The following is a 12,233-nucleotide window of genomic DNA, read 5'->3' on the forward strand; positions in this document are numbered from 1 at the left end:
CAGTTTTCAAAACGTGTTTTTCAGCCCGAAATAAACGCTTTTTTTCAGCACTTGGAATCACAGTGTAACTGCTTGGCTCAGAAGAGCACACTGAGTCAGCCCTTAACCCCAGTGATCAGAAATTGTCAAAACGTGTTTTTCAGCAGAAATAAACACGTTTTGGCAACTTTGGTCACCCCCATGTAAGTTATAGGGCAGGAACAACACAGTTTTCAAAACGTGTTTTTCAGCCCGAAATAAACGCGTTTTCTCAGCCCTTGGAATCGCAGTGTAACTGCCTGGCTCAGAAGAGCACACTGACTCAGCCCTTAACCCCAGTGTGCAGAAATTGTCAAAACGTGTTTTTCAGCAGAAATAAACACGTTTTGGCAACTTTGGTCAACCCCATGTAAGTTATAGGGCAGGAACAGCACAGTTTTCAAAACGTGTTTTTCAGCCCGAAATAAACGCTTTTTTTCAGCACTTGGAATCACAGTGTAACTGCTTGGCTCAGAAGAGCACACTGAGTCAGCCCTACACCCCAGTGATCAGAAATTGTCAAAACGTGTTTTTCAGCAGAAATAAACACGTTTTGGCAACTTTGGTCACCCCCATGTAAGTTATAGGGCAGGAACAGCACAGTTTTCAAAACGTGTTTTTCAGCCCGAAATAAACGCGTTTTCTCAGCCCTTAGAATCGTAGTGTAACTGCCTGGCTCAGAAGAGCACACAGAGTCAGCCCTTAACCCCAGTGATCAGAAATTGTCAAAACATGTTTTTCAGCAGAAATAAACACGTTTTGGCAACTTTGGTCACCCCCATGTAAGTTATAGGGCAGGAACAGCATAGTTTTCAAAACGTGTTTTTCAGCCCGAAATAAACGCGTTTTCTCAGCCCTTAGAATCGCAGTGTAACTGCTTGGCTCAGAAGAGCACACAGAGTCAGCCCTTAACCCCAGTGATCAGAAATTGTCAAAACATGTTTTTCAGCAGAAATAAACACGTTTTGGCAACTTTGGTCACCCCCATGTAAGTTATAGGGCAGGAACAGCACAGTTTTCAAAACGTGTTTTTCAGCCCGAAATAAACGCTTTTTTTCAGCACTTGGAATCACAGTGTAACTGCTTGGCTCAGAAGAGCACACTGAGTCAGCCCTTAACCCCAGTGATCAGAAATTGTCAAAACGTGTTTTTCAGCAGAAATAAACACGTTTTGGCAACTTTGGTCACCCCCATGTAAGTTATAGGGCAGGAACAACACAGTTTTCAAAACGTGTTTTTCTGCCCGAAATAAACGCGTTTTCTCAGCCCTTGGAATCGCAGTGTAACTGCCTGGCTCAGAAGAGCACACTGACTCAGCCCTTAACCCCAGTGTGCAGAAATTGTCAAAACGTGTTTTTCAGCAGAAATAAACACGTTTTGGCAACTTTGGTCAACCCCATGTAAGTTATAGGGCAGGAACAGCACAGTTTTCAAAACGTGTTTTTCAGCCCGAAATAAACGCTTTTTTTCAGCACTTGGAATCACAGTGTAACTGCTTGGCTCAGAAGAGCACACTGAGTCAGCCCTTAACCCCAGTGATCAGAAATTGTCAAAACGTGTTTTTCAGCAGAAATAAACACGTTTTGGCAACTTTGGTCACCCCCATGTAAGTTATAGGGCAGGAACAGCACAGTTTTCAAAACGTGTTTTTCAGCCCGAAATAAACGCGTTTTCTCAGCCCTTAGAATCGCAGTGTAACTGCCTGGCTCAGAAGAGCACACTGACTCAGCCCTTAACCCCAGTGTGCAGAAATTGTCAAAACGTGTTTTTCAGCAGAAATAAACACGTTTTGGCAACTTTGGTCACCCCCATGTAAGTTATAGGGCAGGAACAGCACAGTTTTCAAAACGTGTTTTTCAGCCCGAAATAAACGCTTTTTCTCAGCCCTTGGAATCGCAGTGTAACTGCCTGGCTCCGAAGAGCACACTGAGTCAGCCCTTAACCCCAGTTATCAGAAATTGTCAAAACGTGTTTTTCAGCAGAAATAAACACGTTTTGGCAACTTTGGTCTCCCCCATGTAAGTTATATGGCTGGAACAGCACAGTTTTCAAAACGTGTTTTTCAGCCCGAAATAAACGCTTTTTCTCAGCCCTTGGAATCGCAGTGTAACTGCCTGGCTCAGAAGAGCACACTGACTCAGCCCTTAACCCCAGTGATCAGAAATTGTCAAAACTTGTTTTTCAGCAGAAATAAACACGTTTTGGCAACTTTGGTCACCCCCATGTAAGTTATAGGGCAGGAACAGCACAGTTTTCAAAACGTGTTTTTCAGCCCGAAATAAACGCGTTTTCTCAGCCCTTAGAATCGCAGTGTAACTGCCTGGCTCAGAAGAGCACACTGACTCAGCCCTTAACCCCAGTGTGCAGAAATTGTCAAAACGTGTTTTTCAGCAGAAATAAACACGTTTTGGCAACTTTGGTCACCCCCATGTAAGTTATAGGGCAGGAACAGCACAGTTTTCAAAACGTGTTTTTCAGCCCGAAATAAACGCTTTTTCTCAGCCCTTGGAATCGCAGTGTAACTGCCTGGCTCCGAAGAGCACACTGAGTCAGCCCTTAACCCCAGTGATCAGAAATTGTCAAAACGTGTTTTTCAGCAGAAATAAACACGTTTTGGCAACTTTGGTCTCCCCCATGTAAGTTATATGGCTGGAACAGCACAGTTTTCAAAACGTGTTTTTCAGCCCGAAATAAACGCTTTTTCTCAGCCCTTGGAATCGCAGTGTAACTGCCTGGCTCAGAAGAGCACACTGACTCAGCCCTTAACCCCAGTGATCAGAAATTGTCAAAACTTGTTTTTCAGCAGAAATAAACACGTTTTGGCAACTTTGGTCACCCCCATGTAAGTTATAGGGCAGGAACAGCACAGTTTTCAAAACGTGTTTTTCAGCCCGAAATAAACGCGTTTTCTCAGCCCTTAGAATCGCAGTGTAACTGCTTGGCTCAGAAGAGCACACAGAGTCAGCCCTTAACCCCAGTGATCAGAAATTGTCAAAACATGTTTTTCAGCAGAAATAAACACGTTTTGGCAACTTTGGTCACCCCCATGTAAGTTATAGGGCAGGAACAGCACAGTTTTCAAAACGTGTTTTTCAGCCCGAAATAAACGCGTTTTCTCAGCCCTTAGAATCGCAGTGTAACTGCTTGGCTCAGAAGAGCACACAGAGTCAGCCCTTAACCCCAGTGATCAGAAATTGTCAAAACATGTTTTTCAGCAGAAATAAACACGTTTTGGCAACTTTGGTCACCCCCATGTAAGTTATAGGGCAGGAACAGCACAGTTTTCAAAACGTGTTTTTCAGCCCGAAATAAACGCTTTTTTTCAGCACTTGGAATCACAGTGTAACTGCTTGGCTCAGAAGAGCACACTGAGTCAGCCCTTAACCCCAGTGATCAGAAATTGTCAAAACGTGTTTTTCAGCAGAAATAAACACGTTTTGGCAACTTTGGTCACCCCCATGTAAGTTATAGGGCAGGAACAACACAGTTTTCAAAACGTGTTTTTCAGCCCGAAATAAACGCGTTTTCTCAGCCCTTGGAATCGCAGTGTAACTGCCTGGCTCAGAAGAGCACACTGACTCAGCCCTTAACCCCAGTGTGCAGAAATTGTCAAAACGTGTTTTTCAGCAGAAATAAACACGTTTTGGCAACTTTGGTCAACCCCATGTAAGTTATAGGGCAGGAACAGCACAGTTTTCAAAACGTGTTTTTCAGCCCGAAATAAACGCTTTTTTTCAGCACTTGGAATCACAGTGTAACTGCTTGGCTCAGAAGAGCACACTGAGTCAGCCCTACACCCCAGTGATCAGAAATTGTCAAAACGTGTTTTTCAGCAGAAATAAACACGTTTTGGCAACTTTGGTCACCCCCATGTAAGTTATAGGGCAGGAACAGCACAGTTTTCAAAACGTGTTTTTCAGCCCGAAATAAACGCGTTTTCTCAGCCCTTAGAATCGTAGTGTAACTGCCTGGCTCAGAAGAGCACACAGAGTCAGCCCTTAACCCCAGTGATCAGAAATTGTCAAAACATGTTTTTCAGCAGAAATAAACACGTTTTGGCAACTTTGGTCACCCCCATGTAAGTTATAGGGCAGGAACAGCACAGTTTTCAAAACGTGTTTTTCAGCCCGAAATAAACGCGTTTTCTCAGCCCTTAGAATCGCAGTGTAACTGCTTGGCTCAGAAGAGCACACAGAGTCAGCCCTTAACCCCAGTGATCAGAAATTGTCAAAACATGTTTTTCAGCAGAAATAAACACGTTTTGGCAACTTTGGTCACCCCCATGTAAGTTATAGGGCAGGAACAGCACAGTTTTCAAAACGTGTTTTTCAGCCCGAAATAAACGCTTTTTTTCAGCACTTGGAATCACAGTGTAACTGCTTGGCTCAGAAGAGCACACTGAGTCAGCCCTTAACCCCAGTGATCAGAAATTGTCAAAACGTGTTTTTCAGCAGAAATAAACACGTTTTGGCAACTTTGGTCACCCCCATGTAAGTTATAGGGCAGGAACAACACAGTTTTCAAAACGTGTTTTTCTGCCCGAAATAAACGCGTTTTCTCAGCCCTTGGAATCGCAGTGTAACTGCCTGGCTCAGAAGAGCACACTGACTCAGCCCTTAACCCCAGTGTGCAGAAATTGTCAAAACGTGTTTTTCAGCAGAAATAAACACGTTTTGGCAACTTTGGTCAACCCCATGTAAGTTATAGGGCAGGAACAGCACAGTTTTCAAAACGTGTTTTTCAGCCCGAAATAAACGCTTTTTTTCAGCACTTGGAATCACAGTGTAACTGCTTGGCTCAGAAGAGCACACTGAGTCAGCCCTTAACCCCAGTGATCAGAAATTGTCAAAACGTGTTTTTCAGCAGAAATAAACAAGTTTTGGCAACTTTGGTCACCCCCATGTAAGTTATAGGGCAGGAACAGCACAGTTTTCAAAACGTGTTTTTCAGCCCGAAATAAACGCGTTTTCTCAGCCCTTAGAATCGCAGTGTAACTGCCTGGCTCAGAAGAGCACACTGACTCAGCCCTTAACCCCAGTGTGCAGAAATTGTCAAAACGTGTTTTTCAGCAGAAATAAACACGTTTTGGCAACTTTGGTCACCCCCATGTAAGTTATAGGGCAGGAACAGCACAGTTTTCAAAACGTGTTTTTCAGCCCGAAATAAACGCTTTTTTTCAGCACTTGGAATCACAGTGTAACTGCTTGGCTCAGAAGAGCACACTGAGTCAGCCCTTAACCCCAGTGATCAGAAATTGTCAAAACGTGTTTTTCAGCAGAAATAAACACGTTTTGGCAACTTTGGTCACCCCCATGTAAGTTATAGGGCAGGAACAGCACAGTTTTCAAAACGTGTTTTTCAGCCCGAAATAAACGCTTTTTTTCAGCACTTGGAATCACAGTGTAACTGCTTGGCTCAGAAGAGCACACTGAGTCAGCCCTTAACCCCAGTGATCAGAAATTGTCAAAACGTGTTTTTCAGCAGAAATAAACACGTTTTGGCAACTTTGGTCACCCCCATGTAAGTTATAGGGCAGGAACAACACAGTTTTCAAAACGTGTTTTTCAGCCCGAAATAAACGCGTTTTCTCAGCCCTTAGAATCGCAGTGTAACTGCCTGGCTCAGAAGAGCACACTGACTCAGCCCTTAACCCCAGTGTGCAGAAATTGTCAAAACGTGTTTTTCAGCAGAAATAAACACGTTTTGGCAACTTTGGTCACCCCCATGTAAGTTATAGGGCAGGAACAGCACAGTTTTCAAAACGTGTTTTTCAGCCCGAAATAAACGCTTTTTCTCAGCCCTTGGAATCGCAGTGTAACTGCCTGGCTCCGAAGAGCACACTGAGTCAGCCCTTAACCCCAGTGATCAGAAATTGTCAAAACGTGTTTTTCAGCAGAAATAAACACGTTTTGGCAACTTTGGTCTCCCCCATGTAAGTTATATGGCTGGAACAGCACAGTTTTCAAAACGTGTTTTTCAGCCCGAAATAAACGCTTTTTCTCAGCCCTTGGAATCGCAGTGTAACTGCCTGGCTCAGAAGAGCACACTGACTCAGCCCTTAACCCCAGTGATCAGAAATTGTCAAAACTTGTTTTTCAGCAGAAATAAACACGTTTTGGCAACTTTGGTCACCCCCATGTAAGTTATAGGGCAGGAACAGCACAGTTTTCAAAACGTGTTTTTCTGCCCGAAATAAACGCTTTTTCTCAGCCCTTAGAATCGCAGTGTAACTGCTTGGCTCAGAAGAGCACACAGAGTCAGCCCTTAACCCCAGTGATCAGAAATTGTCAAAACATGTTTTTCAGCAGAAATAAACACGTTTTGGCAACTTTGGTCACCCCCATGTAAGTTATAGGGCAGGAACAGCACAGTTTTCAAAACGTGTTTTTCAGCCCGAAATAAACGCTTTTTTTCAGCACTTGGAATCACAGTGTAACTGCTTGGCTCAGAAGAGCACACTGAGTCAGCCCTTAACCCCAGTGATCAGAAATTGTCAAAACGTGTTTTTCAGCAGAAATAAACACGTTTTGGCAACTTTGGTCACCCCCATGTAAGTTATAGGGCAGGAACAACACAGTTTTCAAAACGTGTTTTTCTGCCCGAAATAAACGCGTTTTCTCAGCCCTTGGAATCGCAGTGTAACTGCCTGGCTCAGAAGAGCACACTGACTCAGCCCTTAACCCCAGTGTGCAGAAATTGTCAAAACGTGTTTTTCAGCAGAAATAAACACGTTTTGGCAACTTTGGTCAACCCCATGTAAGTTATAGGGCAGAAACAGCACAGTTTTCAAAACGTGTTTTTCAGCCCGAAATAAACGCTTTTTTTCAGCACTTGGAATCACAGTGTAACTGCTTGGCTCAGAAGAGCACACTGAGTCAGCCCTTAACCCCAGTGATCAGAAATTGTCAAAACGTGTTTTTCAGCAGAAATAAACACGTTTTGGCAACTTTGGTCACCCCCATGTAAGTTATAGGGCAGGAACAGCACAGTTTTCAAAACGTGTTTTTCAGCCCGAAATAAACGCGTTTTCTCAGCCCTTAGAATCGCAGTGTAACTGCCTGGCTCAGAAGAGCACACTGACTCAGCCCTTAACCCCAGTGTGCAGAAATTGTCAAAACGTGTTTTTCAGCAGAAATAAACACGTTTTGGCAACTTTGGTCACCCCCATGTAAGTTATAGGGCAGGAACAGCACAGTTTTCAAAACGTGTTTTTCAGCCCGAAATAAACGCTTTTTTTCAGCACTTGGAATCACAGTGTAACTGCTTGGCTCAGAAGAGCACACTGAGTCAGCCCTACACCCCAGTGATCAGAAATTGTCAAAACGTCTTTTTCAGCAGAAATAAACACGTTTTGGCAACTTTGGTCACCCCCATGTAAGTTATAGGGCAGGAACAGCACAGTTTTCAAAACGTGTTTTTCAGCCCGAAATAAACGCTTTTTTTCAGCACTTGGAATCACAGTGTAACTGCTTGGCTCAGAAGAGCACACTGAGTCAGCCCTTAACCCCAGTGATCAGAAATTGTCAAAACGTGTTTTTCAGCAGAAATAAACACGTTTTGGCAACTTTGGTCACCCCCATGTAAGTTATAGGGCAGGAACAACACAGTTTTCAAAACGTGTTTTTCAGCCCGAAATAAACGCGTTTTCTCAGCCCTTGGAATCGCAGTGTAACTGCCTGGCTCAGAAGAGCACACTGACTCAGCCCTTAACCCCAGTGTGCAGAAATTGTCAAAACGTGTTTTTCAGCAGAAATAAACACGTTTTGGCAACTTTGGTCAACCCCATGTAAGTTATAGGGCAGGAACAGCACAGTTTTCAAAACGTGTTTTTCAGCTCGAAATAAACGCTTTTTTTCAGCACTTGGAATCACAGTGTAACTGCTTGGCTCAGAAGAGCACACTGAGTCAGCCCTTAACCCCAGTGATCAGAAATTGTCAAAACGTGTTTTTCAGCAGAAATAAACACGTTTTGGCAACTTTGGTCACCCCCATGTAAGTTATAGGGCAGGAACAGCACAGTTTTCAAAACGTGTTTTTCAGCCCGAAATAAACGCGTTTTCTCAGCCCTTAGAATCGCAGTGTAACTGCCTGGCTCAGAAGAGCACACTGACTCAGCCCTTAACCCCAGTGTGCAGAAATTGTCAAAACGTGTTTTTCAGCAGAAATAAACACGTTTTGGCAACTTTGGTCACCCCCATGTAAGTTATAGGGCAGGAACAGCACAGTTTTCAAAACGTGTTTTTCAGCCCGAAATAAACGCTTTTTATCAGCCCTTGGAATCGCAGTGTAACTGCCTGGCTCCGAAGAGCACACTGAGTCAGCCCTTAACCCCAGTGATCAGAAATTGTCAAAACGTGTTTTTCAGCAGAAATAAACACGTTTTGGCAACTTTGGTCTCCCCCATGTAAGTTATATGGCTGGAACAGCACAGTTTTCAAAACGTGTTTTTCAGCCCGAAATAAACGCTTTTTCTCAGCCCTTGGAATCGCAGTGTAACTGCCTGGCTCAGAAGAGCACACTGACTCAGCCCTTAACCCCAGTGATCAGAAATTGTCAAAACTTGTTTTTCAGCAGAAATAAACACGTTTTGGCAACTTTGGTCACCCCCATGTAAGTTATAGGGCAGGAACAGCACAGTTTTCAAAACGTGTTTTTCAGCCCGAAATAAACGCGTTTTCTCAGCCCTTAGAATCGCAGTGTAACTGCTTGGCTCAGAAGAGCACACAGAGTCAGCCCTTAACCCCAGTGATCAGAAATTGTCAAAACATGTTTTTCAGCAGAAATAAACACGTTTTGGCAACTTTGGTCACCCCCATGTAAGTTATAGGGCAGGAACAGCACAGTTTTCAAAACGTGTTTTTCAGCCCGAAATAAACGCTTTTTTTCAGCACTTGGAATCACAGTGTAACTGCTTGGCTCAGAAGAGCACACTGAGTCAGCCCTTAACCCCAGTGATCAGAAATTGTCAAAACGTGTTTTTCAGCAGAAATAAACACGTTTTGGCAACTTTGGTCACCCCCATGTAAGTTATAGGGCAGGAACAACACAGTTTTCAAAACGTGTTTTTCAGCCCGAAATAAACGCGTTTTCTCAGCCCTTGGAATCGCAGTGTAACTGCCTGGCTCAGAAGAGCACACTGACTCAGCCCTTAACCCCAGTGTGCAGAAATTGTCAAAACGTGTTTTTCAGCAGAAATAAACACGTTTTGGCAACTTTGGTCAACCCCATGTAAGTTATAGGGCAGGAACAGCACAGTTTTCAAAACGTGTTTTTCAGCCCGAAATAAACGCTTTTTTCAGCACTTGGAATCACAGTGTAACTGCTTGGCTCAAGAGAGCACACTGAGTCAGCCCTTAACCCCAGTGATCAGAAATTGTCAAAACGTGTTTTTCAGCAGAAATAAACACGTTTTGGCAACTTTGGTCACCCCCATGTAAGTTATAGGGCAGGAACAACACAGTTTTCAAAACGTGTTTTTCTGCCCGAAATAAACGCGTTTTCTCAGCCCTTGGAATCGCAGTGTAACTGCCTGGCTCAGAAGAGCACACTGACTCAGCCCTTAACCCCAGTGTGCAGAAATTGTCAAAACGTGTTTTTCAGCAGAAATAAACACGTTTTGGCAACTTTGGTCAACCCCATGTAAGTTATAGGGCAGGAACAGCACAGTTTTCAAAACGTGTTTTTCAGCCCGAAATAAACGCTTTTTTTCAGCACTTGGAATCACAGTGTAACTGCTTGGCTCAGAAGAGCACACTGAGTCAGCCCTACATCCCAGTGATCAGAAATTGTCAAAACGTGTTTTTCAGCAGAAATAAACACGTTTTGGCAACTTTGGTCACCCCCATGTAAGTTATAGGGCAGGAACAGCACAGTTTTCAAAACGTGTTTTTCAGCCCGAAATAAACGCGTTTTCTCAGCCCTTAGAATCGTAGTGTAACTGCCTGGCTCAGAAGAGCACACTGACTCAGCCCTTAACCCCAGTGTGCAGAAATTGTCAAAACGTGTTTTTCAGCAGAAATAAACACGTTTTGGCAACTTTGGTCACCCCCATGTAAGTTATAGGGCAGGAACAGCACAGTTTTCAAAACGTGTTTTTCAGCCCGAAATAAACGCTTTTTCTCAGCCCTTGGAATCGCAGTGTAACTGCCTGGCTCCGAAGAGCACACTGAGTCAGCCCTTAACCCCAGTGATCAGAAATTGTCAAAACGTGTTTTTCAGCAGAAATAAACACGTTTTGGCAACTTTGGTCTCCCCCATGTAAGTTATATGGCTGGAACAGCACAGTTTTCAAAACGTGTTTTTCAACCCGAAATAAACGCTTTTTCTCAGCCCTTGGAATCGCAGTGTAACTGCCTGGCTCAGAAGAGCACACTGACTCAGCCCTTAACCCCAGTGATCAGAAATTGTCAAAACTTGTTTTTAAGCAGAAATAAACACGTTTTGGCAACTTTGGTCACCCCCATGTAAGTTATAGGGCAGGAACAGCACAGTTTTCAAAACGTGTTTTTCAGCCCGAAATAAACGCGTTTTCTCAGCCCTTAGAATCGCAGTGTAACTGCTTGGCTCAGAAGAGCACACAGAGTCAGCCCTTAACCCCAGTGATCAGAAATTGTCAAAACGTGTTTTTCAGCAGAAATAAACACGTTTTGGCAACTTTGGTCAACCCCATGTAAGTTATAGGGCAGGAACAGCACAGTTTTCAAAACGTGTTTTTCAGCCCGAAATAAACGCTTTTTTTCAGCACTTGGAATCACAGTGTAACTGCTTGGCTCAGAAGAGCACACTGAGTCAGCCCTACACCCCAGTGATCAGAAATTGTCAAAACGTGTTTTTCAGCAGAAATAAACATGTTTTGGCAACTTTGGTCACCCCCATGTAAGTTATAGGGCAGGAACAGCACAGTTTTCAAAACGTGTTTTTCAGCCCGAAATAAACGCGTTTTCTCAGCCCTTAGAATCGCAGTGTAACTGCTTGGCTCAGAAGAGCACACAGAGTCAGCCCTTAACCCCAGTGATCAGAAATTGTCAAAACATGTTTTTCAGCAGAAATAAACACGTTTTGGCAACTTTGGTCACCCCCATGTAAGTTATAGGGCAGGAACAGCACAGTTTTCAAAACGTGTTTTTCAGCCCGAAATAAACGCTTTTTTTCAGCACTTGGAATCACAGTGTAACTGCTTGGCTCAGAAGAGCACACTGAGTCAGCCCTTAACCCCAGTGATCAGAAATTGTCAAAACGTGTTTTTCAGCAGAAATAAACACGTTTTGGCAACTTTGGTCACCCCCATGTAAGTTATAGGGCAGGAACAACACAGTTTTCAAAACGTGTTTTTCTGCCCGAAATAAACGCGTTTTCTCAGCCCTTGGAATCGCAGTGTAACTGCCTGGCTCAGAAGAGCACACTGACTCAGCCCTTAACCCCAGTGTGCAGAAATTGTCAAAACGTGTTTTTCAGCAGAAATAAACACGTTTTGGCAACTTTGGTCAACCCCATGTAAGTTATAGGGCAGGAACAGCACAGTTTTCAAAACGTGTTTTTCAGCCCGAAATAAACGCTTTTTTTCAGCACTTGGAATCACAGTGTAACTGCTTGGCTCAGAAGAGCACACTGAGTCAGCCCTTAACCCCAGTGATCAGAAATTGTCAAAACGTGTTTTTCAGCAGAAATAAACACGTTTTGGCAACTTTGGTCACCCCCATGTAAGTTATAGGGCAGGAACAGCACAGTTTTCAAAACGTGTTTTTCAGTCCGAAATAAACGCGTTTTCTCAGCCCTTAGAATCGCAGTGTAACTGCCTGGCTCAGAAGAGCACACTGACTCAGCCCTTAACCCCAGTGTGCAGAAATTGTCAAAACGTGTTTTTCAGCAGAAATAAACACGTTTTGGCAACTTTGGTCACCCCCATGTAAGTTATAGGGCAGGAACAGCACAGTTTTCAAAACGTGTTTTTCAGCCCGAAATAAACGCTTTTTTTCAGCACTTGGAATCACAGTGTAACTGCTTGGCTCAGAAGAGCACACTGAGTCAGCCCTACACCCCAGTGATCAGAAATTGTCAAAACGTGTTTTTCAGCAGAAATAAACACGTTTTGGCAACTTTGGTCACCCCCATGTAAGTTATAGGGCAGGAACAGCACAGTTTTCAAAACGTGTTTTTCAGCCCGAAATAAACGCGTTTTCTCAGCCCTTAGAATCGTAGTGTAACTGCCTGGCTCA

Source organism: Atractosteus spatula, chromosome 2 (genome assembly GCF_055471065.1).
Source record: "Atractosteus spatula isolate fAtrSpa1 chromosome 2, fAtrSpa1.hap1, whole genome shotgun sequence".
Classification (NCBI taxonomy): Eukaryota; Metazoa; Chordata; class Actinopteri; order Semionotiformes; family Lepisosteidae; genus Atractosteus; species Atractosteus spatula.